The 13,031-nt window shown below is 46.0% G+C and overlaps 1 long non-coding RNA gene across 1 annotated transcript in view; it reads left to right on the top strand.

Annotated features, from left to right (window-relative positions):
• The window catches only part of LOC109298215, an 18,982-nt gene extending 14,625 nt beyond the window's left edge, over positions 1-4,357 (top strand). Inside the window, exons 2-3 of the long non-coding RNA XR_002097535.1 lie at positions 606-608; positions 4,345-4,357. This is a non-coding gene — a long non-coding RNA (uncharacterized LOC109298215). The remainder of the gene's footprint in view (positions 1-605; positions 609-4,344) is intronic.
• Positions 4,358-13,031: the final 8,674 nt, after the last annotated feature.

Raw genomic sequence — 13,031 nt, forward strand, 5'->3', positions numbered from 1 at the left:
GTTATTGAGGGGTGGAACTAAATTATGCCTAAGAGGTCCCTTAGGTCTATGGACTAAGGAAGACATTCCTTTTTGGACCCCAATTTGGGGAAGTGCCCCAAGTGCCTGTACTGGGTCGAGTACCTGTAGGATATTAGGCCTGTTTCCCCAAGGACACAGGGCTGAGACAGTCCCTTCTCAGGGTGGTGGCAGCTTAAGTTACCCCCAGGCTAGCGAGTGTGCTCCAGGAAGGGGGACAGCCGGAGGTGAGGCATCCCTAGGGAGGCACTCAGAGCCTGGAAGGTGGTCGGGTGCAGGGAGGTGGGGGGCTCAACACAGGAGCACCCCCTACTGGCCCACCACAGAGCCTGCCAGGGAGAACCTGCATGAGAGCACCCTATTGGTGTTTCAATGTCAGCCTGCTTTAAGACTCTTACTTCTGGGCCTGCTTTGCCAACTTTTGGTGGGGCTGGGAGACCACAAGACTCATTTACTCCTCCTGGAAGCTCTGGTGGGATGTAGGCAAGGTACAGATCTGGGCTTTTTGCCAGCAGTACACTCAGCTGGCCACAAATGAACTGCACCACTGTATCAGAGAGCTGGAGGAAGATGTGGTAGAATTCAAGGCTGTCCTGCTGGCTGCCGGCAGTGATGCAGTGCTGCGTGAGAGCCTCCAGTTCCATAGGAAGTGCCAAGAGCTGGCTGAAACAGATGCCCCAACAGATGCCCCAACCCACTTCTTCTTCAACCTGAAGTGACAGCGGGCAGCAAGCAAAGTCTTAGATCACCTCAAGACCCCTGAGGGCCAGGTAATCATTGACCCAGGTGAAGTACGTGAGCATGCTGTTGCCTTCTATCCTGACCTGTTTGCGGCTGAGCCATCCTGCCCTGAGGCCACGTGGGAACTCAATGCGGGTCTGCCACACCTTGGTGCCCTAGAGGCCGGCGAGCTTAAGCAGGAATTGTCTCTGGCGGAGCTGGAAGCGGCCACAGCTGGCCTCACCTCTGGCAAAGCCCCAGGCTTTGATGGGTTACCTGCTGAATTCTACAAGACTTTTTGGCTTCTTCTTGGCTCCTGTCTCCTGCATGTTTTCCAGGAGAGTTTTGCTGACAAGTTCTTGCCAATCATTTGCCACCGTGCTGTGCTCACGCTGCTGCCCAAGAAAGAAGACCTTGGCTGCATTAAGAACTGGTGGCTGGTCTCCCTGCTGTGCATGGATTAGAAGATTCTGGCCAAAGCACTGGCAACCCGCCTCCACACTGTCATGGTCTCCGTCACTGGGCCTGAGCAGAGCTACTGCATACCGGGCAGAACCATCCAAGACAACCTGTTTCTGCTGCGCGACCTACTTACTGCCAGTGAACTCTTTGGCCTAGACATTGGCCTCATCTCTCTCAATCAGGAGAAAGCCTGTGAATGGGTGGACCATGCCTACCTCTTTCAGACCCTGGAGGCCTTTGGCTTTGGGCCCCTTTTCACCAGAGCCCTCCGGGTCTTGTATCGAGACACTTCCACCCTGCTCAAGGTGAATGGGGTGCTCTGTGGGCCATTCCCCGCATGCAGAGGCATCCATCAGGGCTGCCCCCTGTCAGGTATGCTCTATGCCCTGGTCATTGAGCCACTGCTGCATGCACTGCAGCGCCGCCTGAGCGGTGTGGCCTTGCCACCAGCCATGGGCCTGTCCATTGCCCCTCCGCTCCGGCTATCAGCATATGCAGACAACATGACCATCTTCCTTAACACCCAGGAAGATGTGGAGGCCCTGACAGCTTGCCAGAAAGCCTACACACGCATCTCTTTGGCCCGTATCAACTGGGCCAAGATTGACACTCTGTTGTTTCATGTGTGGATCACCATAACCCCTCTGGATTTGCCAGGGGGCCTCACCTGGCACTGCAAGGGCCTTAAGACCCTGGGTGTGTTCCTAGGGCCATCAATCTTCATGGCGCGCAACTCGGACAGCCTCAAGGAAGGAGTGGAGGCCCTCCTACAAAGGTGGCACTGGTGCCTACCCAGCCTCTCCTACTGTGGATGTGTCCTCATCATGAACAACCTAGTGGTGGTGACCTTGTGGCACTAGTGCACTGTACTCGATTCACCACAGGACCTACTTGAGAGACTCCAGTGCCTTCTGGTAGATTTTTTCTGGGATGGGCACCACTGGCTCCCATGAGATGTTCTTTACCTACCTGTAGCTGAGGGGGGCCAGAGTTTGGTTGACCTTGCGAGTGAGGTGGTCGCTTTCCACCTGCAGGCCCATCAACAACTCCTGTACAGCAAGGAGCACCTACCTTGGCAACAACTGGCATGCCGGTTTCTGCAGAGAGTGGGGGACCTTGGCTTTGACCAGGAGCTCTTCCTGTTGGACCTTACACTTTTGAACTGGGCAGTGCTTCCGGGTTTTTACCATGCTGTGGTACGAGCCTGGCAAACCTCTTTCCACCTCCAGTCCCAGGCCCTTCACCTGCAGTTCCCGCAGTTGCTGAGGGAACCCCTGGTGCACAACCCAGCTCTGAGGCACCCTGTGCCAAGCCTGGCCTCTGCCAGTCTCACAGCCATTCACATTCAGGCACGTGTTCTCCGCCTGAGCAATCTCCTTGACCCCGCTTGGTCAGCCTGGCTGTCGCCCAAGGCCCTGACCATCCAGCTGGGCATGATCTCTGTCTGCAGCATAGGCCGTCTCCTGTGTGACATCCAGGCTTCCCTCCCATTGGAGGCAGCAGCCACCCTGGATGACCATCTCTGGGTGGACCAGGTCCCCTGCACTGAGGATGCCCCAAGCGAGGCTTTTCCTGCTTTACCAGTCACCCCAGCTGTGGGTGGAAAGCTGATGCTCCCTATGCCTCCTGACAGTGACATAGGTTGCCCCTTTGCTTTTTTGTTGCAGAGAAGTCTATATGCCTGGGTGGTTCATGTCTGCCATGCCCAAGTGCTGGCAGGCTGCCCTGATACACCATGGCGATGGCACCTGGGGCTGGCCAAATTCCCCAGCAGCCCACCCAGTGTGGCGCACATTGTATAAGCCACCAACCACCAAGAAAACTGGCGACCTGCAGTGGCAGTTGCTGCATGGCATCCTAGCCACTGGCACGTTTGCGTCCCACTTTGACCCAGCCGCCTCAACAGCCTGTCCCTTCTGCCCCGGGAGTGTTGAGGAGACCCTCTTTCATGCCTTCCTTGACTGTCCCCACCTGCAGCCAATCTTTGTCACCCTTGAGCTGCTGCTACAGGTGCTGGGCTGGAGCTTTTCGCAGACCACCTACATGTGCTTCTACCCATAGCGGGCATCTGAGAAGGGTCCCATCTGCCTGGCTAACTTCTTACTGGGTCAGGCCAAGTTGGCCATCCTCAAGAGCCGCCGAAACCGGCTTGCCAGGACCGGCTCAGATGATGCCCTGCAGCTTTTCCACCTCCTGGTGCAAGCATGCCTCTTCCTGGAGTTTGAGCATGCTGTACTCCGGTGGGCGGTGCCCACCTTTGAGACACACTGGGCCCTTGAGGGAGTGCTGTGCCATGTGGAGGACGGCCATTTCAAATATGCTCTCTGATGTCATGACCAGTCAGGGTGACCGGGCTGGCTCGGTGTTGGACTACGACTTCCAGCTCATGCTGCATCCTGGGCCCTCACCAGGCTGTTTTTTTGCTTTCCTTTTGTGTGGGAAGTTAAAGGTTTTGTTAAGTGTATGATTGGATGGAGCAGGGTACGAATTGTTTATTTATAGTTATGACCGTGTGGCTGGCACTCCGACCACGTAACTAGCGTGTAAGACATGATGTGGCATTTAGCAAGGCTGTCTGTCATGGTGTGATGTGTTGAATGCAATGACATGGTGTTCTTGGTTTGATAGTAATTTGTCCGTTGTTTTGCTTTGTAAGTGGCCACCCTTTTTGTATCCCTGAACCCCTGAATAAAGTAGTTAAAAAGTCAAAGTCCTTCCTTCCTCATCCAGGAATAACGTGAATAGATAGCAAATACACATAAATTTAAAAGTGAATTGCATTCAGGGTCAGGTTGTGGGTGACAGAACTGTTCCTTTTTCTGAATTGAAGGTTTTCAAGAAACCTCCTTAATCCACTGTATGCTAGATAACCTTACCTACCACTTATATTTTATATTTCTGAAAGAAAGTCACTTGGAACTAAAAATTCTACTATGTCTTAGTAATTCTCTCGTCAGAGAGTAGGATGAAATATATTGGTCCTCAAAATTCTGTTTCGGTCTATATGTTTTGTATATAAAGTGATGGAGGGAAATGGCATAGATTTCAGTAACTTTAAGAACCAATCTTCCATTGTCTGAACAAACTGTCAAGCTGATAGGCATTGAATAAGCATGTTTACCTATGATTTTACAGAGAAAAAAGGTATCATTTTAAAGGAAAATGAGGATCCATGAGTCATGAAAAGGATTATTACTGTTCAAATAGTGTATCATAGGAATGGATCATCAAACTGGCAACTTATTTTCTGCTTTCCAGATTGAGGAAAGGATGTGATTTTCTATTATGACCAAGAAAGACTACATCATACTTAGGGAAGTGCCCATGGTCAAGAAATCAATCAAGACGCTTATACTAATCTTACTATTTTCAAGTAAATGTAGACACAGGTTGTTTGCTTGCATAAGAAAAATGATCTTGCCTGCTGTTGCTTCATAAGATATCATCCTAAGATAGAATTAAGGATTTCATAATTACTATACTACATTCTCCCCGTTGTCTTATAAGTGGCACCAACCATCTATACACACTGGTAATAGTCAAGGACTGCACCATCATTAGGTACTAATGTAGTCAAATTAGCATATTCAGCCAAGAGTTTCCATAGCTATAGTCTTTTGTTCCTCCAATGATGTGTCTAACTGTGACCCATTGCAAGATCTTAAGGAAAGAAATTCAAGAGCTTATAAAAGACACTTGAGCTTTTTAGTTTAGTGGCAACAGCTAGATTGTAATTAAATTGTCAATGTGCCCTTACACCACCTGGGACTTAATGTTAAAAATAGATCCAGGATTTAGCATACAAAATCTCATTCCACATGGAAGCCCCTGTTCTTTGCATTTTGAGGAACTGGGGTAGAGAAAACAAAGCCCTCTGTTTTCCTTCTTCTTCTATTTATCTATTTATTTATTTTTAACTGGGGGACAGATCCTGTAAGGTTTTAGGTTAAGTTTTACAGTGCCTAACATCTAGAGCCTCAGCACTTGCGATAGAAACTAGACTCTGTTTTAAGGACTGAAGCACAGTAGAGAGTGAGGTGCTTCACAGTGAGATGCAAAACAGGCAGCATACAAAGCAGGGAGCCACCTAATTTATGCAGCTGCCTAGAGGTAACCAATGGGAGCAAGTCTTAAATACTGTTTTTAAGGCCTTCTAGTTTAAGTTCCAGGGAGCTGTTTTGGGTCATTCAGGATCCACAATTCTGACCCCTGTCCTGAAGGTCATGCCAAAACACGTTCAAACTAAGCAGGGATGGAGACAGTAAAAGACAGTTTCAGGGTATGGTGGTTTAAATCTAGTGGTTTTAGTACTATTTTCTTTATACATTTTGTTTCCTATAAAAACTGAATCTTTCTGGCTAAATCTGAACACTACTATGACTACTACTTATGTTCACTAAAAAGTTCAAATTTTCCATGTAGAAATAATGATCTACTTCACAGAGTTTGATTAGTGATTGTGATTATATTGCATTAGTGATTTGTGATTACATTATATTTGTAATTTACAGTAGAAGCAATCAAAATTCACTGGCATGCAAATAAAAACCCCTAGCAGCTGAGGAAAAGCATTCATAAATCCCTAGTTTTTTGGAGGACTGTTTATGGCACATTTAACATAGATGCTCAAGGAGAGGCAGTGCACTATCAAAGTCCTTATATTAAGACCCCTGAGAAAATCGCAATTTTGCGGACTGTGTGGATACTACGAAATTAGTCTCACATTGTGATTTTTAAGGGTCATGAGCCTGCGCCAGAAAAAAGACGTAAAAACACAGGTTTCCCTTTGCAGGCTGGCAGCGTTTCCTGCAAGTCGCTGCTGGGGGTGTGGCTAGGACACAGCCAGGCAGCCAAATGAAGGTTAGTGTATAGGGAGCAGGAGGACAAGGGGGTTTGGAGGGCCAGGGCTTGGGGAGTGTCAGGGTGGGAGGGGCGATGTGTGTGTGCCATAGGTGGAGGGAGAAAATATTTTTTGGGGGGGGCTAAGTATACACACACAGACCCATCCCCCCCCCAGCAGGTAAGTCTGGGGAGGGGAAGGGGCAGGGGGAGAGGGAAGGGGCATAGGGGTGCCCAGATCAAGGCCCCCAAAATGAGGGAGGGAGTGGGGCAGGGGCAGGGTCTGGGGTGAATGGGGCCCTGGGATGGGTCATGGGAATGTTTGTAGCCCAAGCGGCTCTTCCAGGGGTGTGGAGGGGGGGCTCTTATCATTGCGTGCACCCCAGGGGAGGCATAGGGGCACATGCCCTGTGGATTTCTGAATAGGGTGGAGTTGGGCTGCCACTTCAGGCTGGGCTCTGCACCCTGCTGCCACTGCCATTGCCCTGAGAGCTGTATGCAATGCCATGTGCCTGCCACTGCCAGGCTCCATCATGTTCCTGTCCACCCAGTGGTGGGAAGCACATGGCATTGAGTGGCTCCTGAGGCAGTGGTAGGGTGGCACAGAGCCCAGGCCCTCTCTCTCAGAATCCCTCCTGGAGCAATTAGATACACAGATGCTGCAGTCTTGGCACTTTTTACCTTTCTCAGCTTATTCTTATTACATGTATACATTTGGTTATTCAACTCTACTGACCGGGGCTGTGGGAACTAAATCATGACTATGCTTCCTCCATGAATAGAGAAAGGTATTTAGTCATGCTGGTCTGAAGTCATGCAGAAGGCAGGGTAGATCTGCACCTTAAAGACTAACTAAATCAGATCTGTATAACATAACCTTTTGTGACTCTGAGCTCACTTTATTAGATGTTGTGAAAGTATATCCTTATTGTGGCACTAATTAGTCATCTTAGTAAAGCGCATGTGTAGATGCTCCCAGTGAGAGACTGTATTCCTAAGAACACTCATTAACTCTTCCTCCAATCTCCTATAATACTTTGTGCAAACAGCACTGTGACTGTGATGAACAGATAGCACTTCACGCGAGATGATGATAAAGGTCAAAAGTTGATTCACAGGATCAATATTAGAGTGAGGTCTATTCCAAACATGGACTTAAATTAAATATTTTGCTCATAAATATCTGGGTTAAAGTTACAGGAAGGAAAAATATAATTTTTGGAATCTTTATGGTCATCTCATTATCAAAATATAGCTTCTTTTTAAAATGAGATATTTTTGGGTGTTAATCCCTGCTGTACTCTATGCCCTTTTGTTCTTTTTAAAGTAAATTTATAAACTGGACAAGTTATTAACATGAAAACACGTAGCAAAGTAAGCACAGGCAAATTTTAAGAATAAATTTCCAAACGCAAATCTGTCTTAAAATATTGTAAGCGTTTCATTCAATTACTTAAGTCAATGAAGTACCATGTCAAGAGTCATAAGAGCTCGTATAAATTTCCATGAGGGCTTTTGTTTCAAGGAGGAAGCAGCCTAAAAAAATGTGAGTAAATTAAAAGTCCCTGACACTAATAGTATCCTGTAACTCATCTGGACAACTATTGAACAAAAATATAAATTACCAATGCCCATACAAAATATGTACATGACAGTTAAGTGTACATTTTATATCCATGTCAGTCTGCAGTACATTCTATTTTGTGAATGTGATTTTGACTGTAAAAGATGTTTGGAACAAAGGACTGTAAGGCATCTTTGGCCATAGTTATAATTCCTTTGCATTTTCAGAGCAATTATTTTTTGAATGATTCCTAAATATTGTCCTCCCTGTACTGTAGCCAACAAATACCTAATGAAAATAAAAAATACCCTAAAATTCACTATATTTAAAAATCAGGGAAGACAAAGCCATCTTCAAAACCTTGCTACTTCCATGACAAAGAAATTATTAAGCTGTGCCTTTCATTTTTTGCATTGTATCATCCATCCAGGAGACTCATTACACTACTGCAGAGAGCTAAAGAATGGGAAAGCCCTCAACCTTGATGATTCTTCTTCTTCATTAAAATAAGAACAATGGAACAGTTCAGGGGATGTTTTCACAGATTAGACTCTCAGGCACCTGGAGCTATACAAATAATCATTTGATAGAAGTTTTGAAGCTATTCAGAGGGTCAGCCAAATATGCCACAACTCTATTAAAAACTTGTCAAGGAGTTGAAAATGAGCCAGTATATCCATGAACGTAGAACTATAGGGAACCAGTTCTGTATGTTTCTTGAAACCAGAAGGTTTAGAGTTACATGGGATCCAAGGATGGAGTCTAATACTTCAACCTAATGTCAGATATAAGCTGAGAGCTTATAAGCAACAGTCCTCTACGAACAAGAAGCTAGATTTCTAGACCCTAGTCCCAGAGTTGGATATTAAAACTAGGGTTATGCATCCCTTAAAATTCCTTTGAACTCAGAATTATGCAATGAAATCTACCCAATGTTTGGGGGAAGCTAAACACAGATGTTTCCTTCTTTTTCCCTACCATGTATCATTGGGGAAACACAGCAGAGAAGAACTAATGCTTCAAGGCCCAACAGAGCCTGATACAATTTTCACCATATCAGGACACACATTAAGTTCTGAAGACCTCTCAGGGCTTCCCAGTTAAGTATAGCATTGTTAAAAATCACTACATGTTGTGGCACCTCTATTATGTCCTTTACCCCTGGGCTTGAGAGGCAGTCTTAGAAAGCAGATTTTTAGCTATCTTTCACTGTGTCCTTACCAGTGGAATCACCCTCAAGCTGGAACTGACCCAAGGTTTTTAGAACCATTTCTTACCGTTCTGGCCAGAGCATAGTGATATCTTTTTATCAAAAGTAAAAGGGCTGGAATAATGATAAGAATGTCATTCCCCTCTTCCTTCTCCTCCTGCCCCTCCATGGGTCTATGAACATTAGTTTTAACCAATGTACTCTCCCCACCACTCTCACCTGGCCCAGCATCCAAGTCCATAATCTCCCCAAGGTATGTTTTTTCACTGCAAAGTCAACTCATATGTTCAGCATTTAGGTTAGACTTGTCTGTGTATGAAGCCATACATACCCAAGTTACTCACTGAGGCTGGATTTGGACTTATGGAGGCATACCCCATCATTTTTTTGCAGATTGGTAAACTGGAACAATTTGATCTTTTCCAAAGAATACTTGGAGGACTTATCTGTCTTTTTGGAAGAACAAGAGGATTGTGGCAAGATGTTAGAGGACTTTAGGAGTAAGGTCACTCTCACTGGGAGCACCTACACATGTGCTTTACTGAGCTGACTAATTAGTGTCACAATAAAGCATCACAGTCTACCTGTGCACCCCTATTAAGGTGCAGTAAATTAATTAACTATGCTGTAAGACAGTACTGCCTGACACAAGTACTATCCTATGGTGGAGTACTTATGTACACTCAACCATATGTGTAGACTGTGACTGGGGCTGGCTGGGACATGAGGGTGGTACAGTGTGGGGGCTGTCTGCTGGCTAGCCCTGCACTGTAGCACCCCTGTGCCCCAGCCAGCCCTCCTAGTGCTGCCTAATGCCACCACCCAGAGCCTGGGGCTGACCCCACTGCTGGAATCCCCTACTCCAAGTCAGCTGCTCATGGGCAGTGTCTTCATATGTACCTGTGACTGCCCAAGCTCAAATTGCTGTGGTCCCAGGTACACATGAAGACACTACACCCAGGAGGAGCTGACTCTGGCACAAACTGAGCAGGAGTTTATTCAAGCACATTAATGGCATGTGCACCCACTGCAAAGTACCAAACAGTCAGCTTAACTCATACTCCAATTTATGTGAGCTGGTCTGGGTTAAAAGTGTGACCAATCTCAGGTAAGAGATTTTTCAGTGTAGATGAGAGAGGGTTTGGGGAAACATTTTGATATGTTTGCATAACTACAGTAAATTAATGGCCACAAGAAGCCTTTTTTGAGGCTTTCCCATGAAATGTGTCTGGGCCCTGAAATCCCACTATCCTTTTCCTGTGTCAGTTGTCGCTACTGTTCATAATAATAGAGTTTAAATTTAGAAGGAACTACTAGATCATCTAGTGTGACCTCCTGTATATCAAAGGTTGTTCAGTTTGTCCAAGTGACCCTTAAATTGAGCACAATAGCTCACTAAAACCTAACTTGTGTGGCCAAAGCATAATTTCCACAAAAATGTCCAGTTCTGTTTCAAAAACAGAGACAGAGAATCCACCCCCCTCCCTTAGTTACTTATTTGTGACTGTTAATGTTTTTGCGGATTTTTGATATGAATTTATCTGGTTTCAGTTTCTGGTCCTAATGCTAAGACTAGGCTACTAAATTAGTGAGTTACAAGGTGCAAGTTTTCCAGAAGGGGAGATTGGTTGTTCCCCCTGCTAGGAGACTTTAAATTCCTGCCTCCAGTGGCCTCTCCTGCATTGCCATGGGGGGGGAGTGTGAGTGGCAACCACCCGGAGGCACCGCCAGCAGCATTGGCAGTGCTTTTTGTAGGGGATGCACCACCAATCTTAGGGGGTGCGCATGCACGTGTACCCGTATGCACCCCCTACGCATCGCCAATAGCTGTTGGCTCTGAACTTCTCACAACTTCCTGTCCAAGCTCTGCTTCATGGGGTGGTTTTCTCTCTACTTCCATTCCAACACTTACCTTTATTTAGCACCCAAGGGCTTGTGTGCTACACAGAGAAGCTACCTTGTTGCCCTGTGGGGTCACGCCAACACTCAGGATATCAATATTGTGCTGTTAGACAGGAGGGCATGATGTACAATTGCACATACACACATACACTCTAGGTGCATACACCCCCACCAGGTACACACACACACACACACACACACACACACACACACACACTACCAACTCAGGCACATACAAATACAAAATTACCAGCCTAGGCACATGTACACCTATCACCAATTCAATCACCTACACACCAAAAGTTGGACAAAAATCAATTGTCAATACCCTCACACCCAATACATATACATGGATCACTAATTTATATCACACACACAATGGCATATATATGTATATTGACCAGTTCATACACAAACCACCCACCTACACATACACACAGGTGAGTTCCTAACTTGGATGGTACCGTATGTATGTGTGCATTTGTGGTAGTTGGGAGAAGGTTAACGTAAGAGAAAAAGTGTAAGGAGTGAAAGTTGCTGGAACTGGGATTAGAACAAGTAGATGAGAGAGAAGCTGGTTGAGGAACTGAGGCTTGGGGTTACTTAAGGTCAAGTGGTCCCAGGGTTAAATGAGGTCTGTGGTGCAAGGGAAAAAAGCCCGGTGGCAAGGAGGAGACAGCAAGGAAAGAGAGAGAGGCTGGGAGCCTGAGACTGAAAACTGGGGCAATGGTGGGTTGCCTCATCTTTTTTTTCTTGAATGCTGAGGGTGCTTCCAATGGCTGGGTCATTGGTCCAGATATTGGTTTTGATGGTTTGGTCATTCAGAGAGAGCTATTTTTAGATCTACTGCCATTGTCTCTCAAGCACCCTCATTCATTCCCATTCATTCGGGAGCCAAGTTACATAGGAGGGATAGGTATGAGTCATAGGTTACGACATACTTACACAACAGGGCACGGGGACAAGATGGGAACAAGATGGGAATCTGACACACAAAATGGATACACACTCATGCCAACCCACATTGCAGGCCTAAATCATACAATGTTAATATGAAACAATAAAAATCAATGCACAAATGATAGGAATACAATATCAAACAGTAAAAATTGATACAAACATAACAGAACACTATTTACAATATAAAAAGGGGGGAGGGGTTATTACAATAGTATACAAGAACTTAGCTTACCTAGTACTAGTAGTCACTTATAAGGTATAGAGAGGGCAGAGAGAAAGTCAGAAATGGTTAGGGGTAGGGGAGGGAATGGGTTGTTTTTGGTTTTTTTTAAATAAAAAAAGAAAAACTGAGGGTTTTACTACAACCTGTGCTGCTTGTGGCACATGTGTCATTGGTTGGCCACTCCTGCTCTAACTAATGACATGATAGTCAATGGAACCACATCAATATGGCACAAGGTGACCAGTGGCATCCCCCAGGGATCAGTACTTGGACCAGTACTCTTTAATATATTCATAAATGATCTAGATTTGGGTGTCAGAAGTGGACTGGCCAAGTTCACAGATGACACCAGATTATGGGGAAGTATGGTCACACTAGAGGATAGGCTGCTGATTCAGGCTGACCTGGACAGGTTTGCAAGGTAAGTGGATCAAAACATGATGGCATTCAACACAGAGAAATGCAAGGTGTTCCACCTCAAGAGAAAAAGTCCACATCATACTTATAGGCTTGGCAGTGCTACACTCACTAGCACCATGGACAAAATAGATTTGGGGGTCATGATTGACCACAGGATGAACATGAGACAAAAATGCAATGCCACAGCTGGCAAAGCAAATAAAACTCTGGCTTGCATCTAGCGATGTATCTCAAGCAAGACCCAAGAAGTCATCCTCCCACTTCACTCAGCCTTGGTGAGGCCACAGCTGGAGTACGGCATCCAGTTCATCTCCACACTTGAGAAAGGATATGGAGAAGCTTGAGAGAGTCCAGAGGAAAGCTGAGCATATGATTAGAGGTGAAGAGAACATGCCTTCTGAGGAGAGGCTGAGAGGCATGGGACCCTTCAGCCTGGAGAAGCAAAGGCTCAGGGGGGACTTGGTGGAATCCTATAAGTATATAAGGAGTATGCATCAGGAACAGTGAGACTGTCTGTTCACCAGGACACCACAAGGAAAGGCAAGGTCTAACAGTCATAAATTGCTGGAAGACTGTTTTAGACTAGACAGAAGGTAAAGCTTCTTTATTGTCTGAATTTCTAGAGTCTGGAATAGACTCCCACCAGAAGTGGTGCAAGCACCTACTCTAGATACTTTTAAGAAATGCTTGGATGCTTATCTTCCTGGGGTGAT

The sequence above is a fragment of the Gavialis gangeticus genome, unplaced genomic scaffold, assembly GCF_001723915.1.
Source record: "Gavialis gangeticus isolate Ggan-Ray unplaced genomic scaffold, GavGan_comp1, whole genome shotgun sequence".
NCBI lineage: Eukaryota > Metazoa > Chordata > Crocodylia > Gavialidae > Gavialis > Gavialis gangeticus.